General features: G+C 40.7%; 1 protein-coding gene across 1 annotated transcript in view; it reads left to right on the top strand.

Moving 5' to 3' along the window:
• Positions 1 to 3,052: 3,052 nt before the first annotated feature.
• The window catches only part of LOC137299997 (sodium channel protein type 4 subunit alpha-like), a 151,547-nt gene continuing 144,204 nt past the window's right edge, over positions 3,053 to 10,395 (top strand). The window contains exon 1 of the mRNA XM_067969061.1: positions 3,053 to 3,194. The gene's annotated coding sequence lies outside the window, so the exon portion shown is untranslated. The remainder of the gene's footprint in view (positions 3,195 to 10,395) is intronic.

Below are 10,395 nucleotides of genomic sequence, written 5' to 3'. Positions count from 1 at the left end.
CAAGCCAGGCGATCAACCCTGGTTTAAGGAGGAGTGTAGAAGAGCATGCCAGGAGCAGCACCAGGCGCACCTAAAACTGAAGTGCCAACCTGGTGAAGCTACACCACAGGACTACATGCATGCTAAACAGCGGAAGCAGCATGCTATTGACAGAGCTGGGCGATCCCACAGCCAACGGATCAGATCAAAGCTCTGCAGTCCTGCCACATCCAGTCGTGAATGGTGGTGGACAATTAAACAACTAACAGGAGGAGGAGGCTCTGTGAATGTCCCCATCCTCAATATTGGCAGAGTCCAGCAGAAGTCTTTCAGTACTACAGCCGGGATGTTGTCGGGGCCCACTGTTTCAGTGAGTGCAAAAGACATCTCTGAAGCGTTTGCAACCATCTTCAGCCAGAAGTGCCAAGTGGATGATCCATCTCGGCCACCTCCCAATATTCCCACCATCACAGAAGCCAGTCTTCAGCCAATTCGATTCACTCCATGTGATATCAAGAAATGGCTGAGTGTACTGGATACAGCAAAGGCTATGGGCCCCAACAACATCTCAGCTGTAGTGCTCCAGGACTAGCTGCGCCTCTAGCCAAAATATTCCAGTACAGCTACAACAATGGCATCTACCTGACAACATGGAAAATTGCCCAGGTATGTCCTGTCCACAAAAAGCAGGACAAATCCAATCCGACCAATTACCGCCCCATCAGTCTACTCTCAATCATCAGCAAAGTGATGGAAGGTGTCATTGACAGTGCTATCAGTGGCACTCACTCACCAATAATCTGCTCACCGATGCTCAGTTTGGGTTCCACCAAGACCACTCGGCTCCAGACCTCATTACACCCTTGGCCAAACATGGACAAAAGAGTTGACTTCCAGAGGTGACGTGAGAGTGACTGCCCTTGACATCAAGGCAGCATTTGACCGAGTGTGGCACCAAAGAGCCCTAGTAAAATTGAAGTCAATGGGAATCATGGGGAAATCTCTCCAGTGGCTGGAGTTATACCTAGCACAAAGGAAGATGGTAGTGGTTGTTGGAGGCCCCACAAAAACCTGTAATCACCAGATGTCACCAGTTACTGCATCAGGATATTCAAGATCTTGAGCCAACTCCCTCCAAGTCCATCCATCCCAATGTAATGTAAAAACTTCCATTATTCCATTTAAATTGACAAATTCCAGGCAATATCCAACCCCATGCTACTTTAATGTGTCTATTGCTCAGCTGATTCATTGCAAGCAAAACAGAGATGAACCCCCTGAGACAGAGTAAAAGTAAAGAAACCTTCCAGTATCATCAGTTCACATATGACTTTGAACATCACTGTTGCTCTGGAAAGAAAGTGATGTATCTGGAAGTCTTGATATAGCACTCCATTGTAAAGGTGATAGTTTGCAAAACTTCAAAAAAGCTGGCAGCAGGCCCATACAAAATCTGGACTAGATACCGCCCTCAGTCCATTGTGCCAACAATTTCTGAAGCACTGACTCTCCATAATGGGCGTCCTGTCTCATGGAGGCATCTTCAATCATGTGTGACAGAATGATCAGCAGGCAATAGAACATGAAATTGTTCACAGTAATGATTGAATTTTGGCTAAGGAATAGGACATAAAATGTATGAAATCCTATATACCACTTGTGTATAGATTTCCAATGTGCCAATCACACCCTCGTGTACTCTCAGTGAATAGAATTCCAATGCACCAACGCAGAATCTAAAGACTCCTAATCTATAGAATTCCGAATCCAAGTATATCCCCTGTTGTCCAATTTTGAATGGCCCAGATACTAACAGCACTCAGCCACTTTTTAACAATTCCACATTTCACGAACCTAATGACTTGGTAAAAATGTGCCTTGGAGCGATTTATTTGAACACGATTGGTTAACAAGTCAACACGAATAGATTAATAAGACTGTTGTGCAGAGGGCTAAAAATTGAAGGATTTAATCTGCAAGTTAATAGAAATGTTAATCTAAACTAATCCGGATTTAAGGTAAAATATCCACGCAATATTGATATAAGTTTCTGAAGATTCGGTAGTATTGTTTTAGCCTAGCGTCCAAAACGACCCCTGGTGCTAAAAGCCAAGATAAACACACCGCTTGTTCCCTGACATAAATAGTTTGTAGTCACCTCGTTGCTGCATTAAATCGGAAGTTATATAAGGAGTCATCGGATCTGCCCGGCACCCTGAACGATAGTGGAGGATAACAGGAAACATTATTTTGGGGACTTGTGGCAGAAAAAGCAACATCTAATTGCTGACATGTAAAGGATACCTAGTGAAAAGCTGACCAAGGCTCTGTGCAAATGTAATAACTTCTAAACCCAGCAGTAGGTACCGAAGATTTGAATGGTAAAAGTTCAGCGTGGCATTACAATGTAAAGTACAAAATGGCATTAGGCGGATTATTAAAGACTGGGAATCAATGCTTATTCAAGTGATCGATATAAAGCTAGGACTGTAGGCTGGTAGGCTTGCAATTAGCTATATAAAAATCTCATGCAACGTTAATCACAGATAAATAAATGTGTTCATTGACCATTCATCCATAAACGAGAGAAAAAGCCCAATGCATCCACAATCGGTGTACTATCAATGAGTGTATGGGGAGTTCAATGTAATGTTTCTTATACTGTTTACAATAAAAGGCATCAGCTCCCGAACACTTCTCGTTGCACAACATCTACTTTCCAAAGGACAGGCGTGGTCTCATCTTCATACTCCCTCCGCTCCTTAGAACGGCAGCTGGAAAGAAATTACTGGAAAAGGCTCTTGAGATTTGTGTCCTGCACAATCCGCCGAGCTGCTGCCAGCTGGGGGCTTTTTTTTTAATGTTGTAAACTCTTGAGGCAAATGTGTTTTCTTTTTGTGGCTGTGCAGATCAGCGAGGCTAGACTGGATCTCAGTCTTGGAGCTGTGTTTCTCCTCCCCCCTCCAAAAAAAAATCTTTTCGACATGTCTCTCAGCCTGGTGTGAAATGTAATGTAATGATCTTACCTGCAATAAACTGATCAGGTTTCAGTCCGAAGGCTCGAACGTCACTAACAGCTGGTCCGGGGGATGTGGGATTCTCCAATGTAACCGCTCCTTACACGACTCAAGGAGAGACTGGGCACTTCGTTAAACTTCAAGCTGTTGGATTTCTGTTGAAATTTATTGGAAGTCACTTTCGTTCGACCCAAAAAGGTACAATGAGGTTAACCTAAAATAATAATTAATAAAAAACTGACATACAGACAGCTAGTCTTACCGAGAACTTTCATGACATTACCCTTTACGAGGAGAAAGTTAAATTAATCTGCAACAAGGCGATTCTAGCTAGCAAGCTGTATTGTGTTGTGAATTTGAAGCGGTGTGGATATATTCTGAGAATCAGAGAGCTCCTGGGGGCCAAATCTGTTGACTAAGGACAACCGAGTGGGGCTGAAAGGTTTACCAAGAGAATGAAAGCAGAGGAGACGTGTACTGCAACCGTGGCATATAGTTCAGGTTAAAATAGCGAATGGCGTTACTAATCCCTCCAAACTTTCAACCACTTCTGTTGGCTTAATTTGCTCCGGCTTTATATTATTTTTATGAACTGTGGTGCAGCCCTTTGGGTTGGCTTTGGAACTATTTCAAATGTCGGTGCTGTTGGGTTTTATTCGGGGATTTGACTGCATTCTGGACTTGAAATGGATTTGATTTTCTGCTTTTCTGACCGTACTGATTTGTGTCTCGAAGATACATATGTGTGTGTGCTGGGGATAATATTGAGGGTATCAATACTGCCTATGTCAGCAAATGTACTTCCTGACACTTTAGCAGCCTGTTTGAAATCTGAGTGCTATCACTTTACAAGTTCAGTATTAAATAGTTGAAAGTGGAATTAATGTTAATACATTAGCTGTTGTGCTGTAGGAGAGACGCGTAAACATGCATTTTAATGAGATTTTTGTACCAGTGTCGAACTTTCTGCTCGAGTTTCTGGGGCTGAGCGACAGGTTGCCAGAGAGTGAGTACACAGTGCGCTCATTGGACAAGCGGGGCATATTGTTGCTAGTTATAACCTTGTTTAAAATGAACACTGATATCATTCGGCGGGACCCACTAGTGCGATGTAGAATACGAATTACATTTTGAATTCTAATTGTCTCATTTTAAGTTCAGAGTTCTGGTGCGTAGCAGGGGCGGGAATGCTGAGAACCAGTGCCAGTCAAGTCTACTGTTCGATACTGTAGAGGCGCCTGGTATTGGGGAAACTGAGGGCTGGGAGGATGGTTGTCAATTTGTTTACCCAATGTGTATTTATCAGTTGGATCCACATGAGGTTACGTGGATGCCTAACCAACGGTGCTGATTGGTGGTTGATCATATTAAAACCCAAGATAGAGCCCTGCTCTCCCTTTGCACCCACATCTCTTAATACCGGTCATAACTGTTATTGTAATAAGGCAGTCAAGGACTGGATTGAATATCCGTTTCATTCAAATGTACATAACCATATCTAATGACAGCAATTAACTCAAAAGTGAGCTTTTATAGCGGAATTTGCAAGATTATGTGCCACATTTCACTCAAAGCATTGGTAAGTGTATGTTTACATATGTGTGTTAGAATGTTCTGAGTATTAGAAAAACATATGGCACAATCCTTACCTAACATTGGACATTGTAAGGTACCCAGTTCCTTGAGCTCACTATAAATGCACAGCTTTTAATTCATTGCTAAGTAGTTGGACTAAGCTGTGCACTTTTTGTTAGAATAATTATACCAACTGTGAAGAGGCAAAGGTGCAGATTGACTGACTCTTGCCCACCTGCAAGATGCAAAGTCTAATCCAATCTGTAGTCTAGGTTTAATCCACTCCATATAAGGGGTTTTCTTTTTCTACAAAACACACATGATTGGCTGTGTATTTTACAATTCTGCACTGCAATCACATTTGACTTTTGCGATAAATTAAAGACTAAACGGGTCAAATGTTTTTTGAGGTGAAGGCTCCTCCTCCCACTTGCATACTACTGGTCGGAGACTGGCATCTGTACAGTGTGCCATTGGCCTGGCAAACCCAAGTTGTACTGCCAGCTGCACCACACGCTGAGCTCAGTGACAATGGGGTGGTGCACGTGCTCCCCAGCTGCTACTCTTAATACTGGAGAGAGCAGATAGAAGTATCAGCCCTCCATTAAGATTAAAAACAATAAGAAGTGAGTTTATGGGAGATCCATTGGAATACTTGGGCATTTACAAATGCGGTTTTGCATTGGGCTAGATATATATCACACCAGTGTTAACTCCAAGCGGTGTGCGACTTTCTAACAGGTGTGGTGACATTGCTTGCTTGGTGCTCAGATCATCACCCTGACTCTGAGTTACACTGCCACTTTCACACTGATGTGACCCCAAACCTCTTCACATCAACACAAAGGTGGCAGTATAACAGCACCTACAATGGGATTCTCGAATCAACATTAAAAAAAACTCCTGAGGTCTCAATCCCACTAGATTTCATATCTGTGAAATGTTATTTTGTGTCTGATGCCAAAGAAATATCCTTTCAGAAATGGCTTTAACATATGCAGAATTTCAGGATTTTCTTTCTAGGTCTGCTAAGAACAGTGCAAATCTCAATTTACGAGGTATTATTGTAAACAGCCATCGTTTGTAGTCATTCCCTTTTAGTCATACATGTCTCTCCTGAGAGTTTTATTTTCTTTTGGCAAGTTGTGCAATAATCTTTTCATTTTAATTTATGTTGTGAAAGGCTTATTTATTTTATCTCTTTGTTTCTGTCTTTGTAATGCATGAAGATCTCATTGTCAGGCCCAGCTGTAAATTAACCTTTTGGCTGTCATAATCCCTCCTCCCCTTTGAGGCCTAGCCAGATTTGTATCTGGTTGTCTCATGTGAATATCTGTCCTGTATAAATAACTTGAGTTGGTCAGTGCCAACTGGTCTCGCATCTACAACTGTACAGAAAATTGAGGAGTGACTTAGTATTGAAGTAGAGGGGAGAGGGTGAAGCTGATAATGTAATTTTATGGGATGCCTTCAGTACTATATTATTCTACAAGAAATGTATCCTCAAAGATGTGAGGAGAATTTTTTGTAAATGCTTTTCATATATCTTCAAGGCGCAAATATGCAGACTGTTTGAGTAATCTGAAATATAGAGAAGGCTCCCGTCTGCAATTTCAATTTAGGGCTTTCTGAGCAGTTGGTCACACAGCAATATATCAAAGCAAATCTTGGGACAAGTTATACTGTCATTATCAGAATTTGATAAGTAGAAGACAAAAGCACTGAACTTTCTAATAGTGTATTAATATTAGAACTCTGAAAGACTCAACATTTGAAGAGTTGCTGGTAATGTTACAAGATCTATACAGCCTGAAAACTTTTTAATGAGATCCTCTTTAGGCTGCATTTATACAACTAGCATTGGTGCAAAGTTTTATTTCCTATGGATACTAAAATTACAGTATGAGTCTGGGTCCAACCTGTCTCCAGAGTGAAGCACAGCGAGAACCCCCCGGGGGAGGGAGTCTCACTCCTCTTTGTTCTGGAGTCAGGTTGGGCCCTCGCCTCAATCTACTTCCTGTTCTGTATTTATCAAATAAAAATGTTGGGGGCATGATCTCCTGCTTGTACATACGTTGCACATTGGAAGAGAGAAAGATTATATATGCAAGGCTTAATAATTCAATCTATATATTGGAAAATAAATATAGGGTGTTAATTGGCATTGAGCTACAAAATTGATATAGAACTGAGGGGCTATGATATATAAAAAACAAGTGAAGTTCAAGTGGCTGGTGAACAAGAGCAGAGTACAGAGATTGAGTTACAGCACTGAACTCACAGTTGGCTACCTGGTAATATTATGTGCAACTCATATTATTTTTCTTAAAGTTTTTTTTTCTGTTTTTCCTACGCATAGCACAATTAGGTGGTAGAGGTGGCATGACATTGACTAAAGGGTAATGAAAGTGATTGCAACATTCACTTGGAAGTATATGGCATTGTATTACAGGTATTGTGGTATTACAAGTTTTATTCTCAGTAAATTACTCATAACTACCATTTTGTATATATCAGGAATGTATAACTCCGAATACACAGGGTGACATACTGAATTAGTATACTGCCCTTTAATTCGTTGGACTAGAGTTCAATGTCTGCCCTAACTAATGGGACAAAAGCTTCCTTTTTCTGTCAGGTATAAAGACCCCAAGTAAAAAAATTAATTTATGCAGTTTTAATCCATTTCCTATCGGATGTGAGCCACCACACAAACCTATTCCAAATTTGGCATTAATTGGCAGTCTTCATTCTGCATGGGTACAAACTAAATGGAAGTGTCACACCAATCCAATAATAGTTGCTTTTCTGAAGTTAGAATTAAGGGGGAGTGCACAAGGAACTTTACTCTTCTTCCAGCCTATTCTGTACTTGACCTGGGTGGCTTGGTGATACCGGTTACAAATGTGGTAGAAATACTAATTCAACAGCAATAAGGACCAGTACCTTATTGAGCACAAAAGCCATGATTTTCTCCCTTTATATTAATATATAATGCTGGGCAACCTGGTAATGCAGTGAATTGAAGTGCTGATGTGCTGCACCACAGGGAGGTAGTACACGAACTTACAGCTGCAAATTCCTCAAACGTCATCATTCAGATGAAACATCTGCCTGCTCAGTTGAATGTATAAGATCAAACGGCATTATTTAAAGAAGAACAGGCAGTCCTCTCAGTATCTTGACTAGCATTCCTCTCTCAACAAACACCAAAAACAGGCTATCAGTGCTAGCAGATCTACGTGGAAGAAAAGTTAAATATGTATTATCTTATCACAAGCTTATCAATGCTATTATGCTCAGCTCTGTGCTAATCATCACACCCTGTGCATTGTTTTTACACTCACTGATCAGTTGGTCTGCCAGAATCCTCTCTCCACCACAGCAGCAGTGCATTTTTATATACTGCTGCTACATCTTGCCAATATGATGTGTAATAAAATTGAATATATTTTAGAGATCTATCCTTGATTTAGTATATGTTGTTTCTAATCTACATTAATGACCTGGATAATGAAGCCAAGTGTAAACTTATCAAATTTGCTGAAAACAACAAATTGCATTTATATAGTGTCTTTAACTTAGTAAAATGTTACAGGAGCATTTATACCGAAGCACATAAGGAGATATTTTGACAGGTAGGTTTTAAGGAGGATCTTAAAGGCGAGTGGAGAGGTAGAGAGACGGAGAGTTTAGGGAGAGAATTCCAGAGCTTAGGGCCTAGACGGCTGAAGGCATGGTTGTCAATGGTGGGGCGAAGGGAGTGGGGGATGCACAAGAGACCAGAATTGGAGGAACACAGCATTCTCAGAGGGTTGTAGGGCTGGAGGAACTTACAGAGTTAGGGAGGGGCAAGGCCATGGAAGGATTTGAATACAAGGATGAGAATTTTAAAATCAAGGTAGAGTGGTAAAGACAGAGAATAGAGCAAAATATTTACACAAGAATTTAGATTGGCTGTTCAATTGGACGGACAAGTGGTAAATTAAATGTAACATTTAAAGGTTTGCTCATTGGTCATCAAGTATACTGTAAGTATAAAACAAATAGAATTGTATTGGTAGAGAGAGAAAGGGAGCTGGGAGTGATAGTCGACTCATCACTTACAAAGTTTAGACAATATGGTGAAGCAATTACAGCAACCTAATGGATTGCTGGGATAGCTAGCCAGAACAGTGAAGTACAAGTCTCCAGAGCTTTATGATGCTCTGCCATATCCCACTTTGAGTGCAATGTCCAATTCTGATCACCAATGCAACAGAAAATATAAGCATTCACTGGACAGACAGAGAAGAGCAACAAGGCTGATACTAAATGTAAAGAGGATGAGATATGAGGGATGTTTGGAGAGACACTACTGCCTGGAAAGAAGGTGGTTAAGGAGTGGGGGAGGGAGAGAAATATAAAATATTAAATACAATAGATAAGATGAACCCAGAATATTACTTTAAAGTAAGTTAGAAGAGTAGACCAGAGAACATACATTTAAATTAGTGTAAAAGAGATTTTAAGAAGAACTTCTTTTACTCCAACAATGATAAATGTTAGGATTAATCTACCAGGCAGGGTGGTAGAGACATAAACATTCGGGTCATTCAAAATGCAGCATGATGCCAGAAGAGTGAGGATGGATGGGCTGAACAGATTTTTTTTTTCTAAATGCTTAATTTTTCTTACCTTCTTCATCTGAATCCACAGAATATTCAACACAGCTCTCTGTTATATACAGAAAACAAAATAGGTAATGGATCCTCTGGGGAGTAGCAGAAACAGCAGCCTTATCTTGGATGGAAAAGTGTGAGCCCACTGGGGAGGGGACTTGTCACAATACACCAAGTGAGAGAGTGGGGGTGGGGGTTGTCAAATATATTTATCTTCCAGTGCTATGGGGAATAGAGATGCTGTCATTTAAGGGTGCATTTGTACTAACATTACTGATCTGAAGTAGCCAGAAGCTGGTCCGTTCCGGCAAGGCAGTATCTCATTTATACTGCCTGGCTCCAATTGGAATTCTTTCATTTGGGATCGAGCTCTACGTGACCATGATTACTGTCATGTACGGAGCACTCCTCCCTGCTGCTAAAATGTCAATATTTTGAGAACATGGACGGGAGTATTCCCACTCTCAGAACATTCAAATCAGTTCTTGGTACATTTTTAAAAGTATTCAGAAGATCCAACAGACCCCTGAGAACTTTTTAAGCCAGGTTTCACACCCCACTGGAGTTATATGGTGTCAAAACCTAAGCCATGCGAAACTGCTTTCTCCAGGGGACCCAATCTCGGAGTCAAACTGTCTTCCATAACTAAAATCATGGGTGCCCATATGACGTGAATTTGCTTGGCTAAGTCTAATGCTAGCAGGGATCATGAGCAGCACACAGTGAAACCAGGCAACCTGAATGTTGCAGGAAGAACTGTTAGATCTGTATTTGAGGAGGGTGAAGTTCATTGTTGAAAAACTAATTAGAAAATGGTTTGGTGCCATTTGAAAGTTTAATGCTTTGGGCGTCGCTGCTCAGTACGTACTGATACCGACTGTCCTGAGCACTTTGAGTGATTAACAGATATAAAATAGTTGCAATACTGCAGCGAACATTAAATCTTTACAAGGCTGTCTACACAGTTATATTTCATGTTTACTTGTTTATAAAGGCAGGCTTTATATATATATATATATATATATTTGGCTTCCACTTTTATCCGTAATTAATGTCTTATTGTGCTCTTACTGTGCCAATTATTCTATTGTGCCTCATCAGTGAAGAAATTCAAATGGTTAAACAGTTTTACCAAAATTAAAAAGAGAACTTTGCTGGAGAGG

Source organism: Heptranchias perlo, chromosome 30, assembly GCF_035084215.1.
Source record: "Heptranchias perlo isolate sHepPer1 chromosome 30, sHepPer1.hap1, whole genome shotgun sequence".
Taxonomy (NCBI): domain Eukaryota; kingdom Metazoa; phylum Chordata; class Chondrichthyes; order Hexanchiformes; family Hexanchidae; genus Heptranchias; species Heptranchias perlo.
Note: the sequence above shows the minus strand (reverse complement) of the source record. Positions and strands in the feature narration are given on the sequence as shown.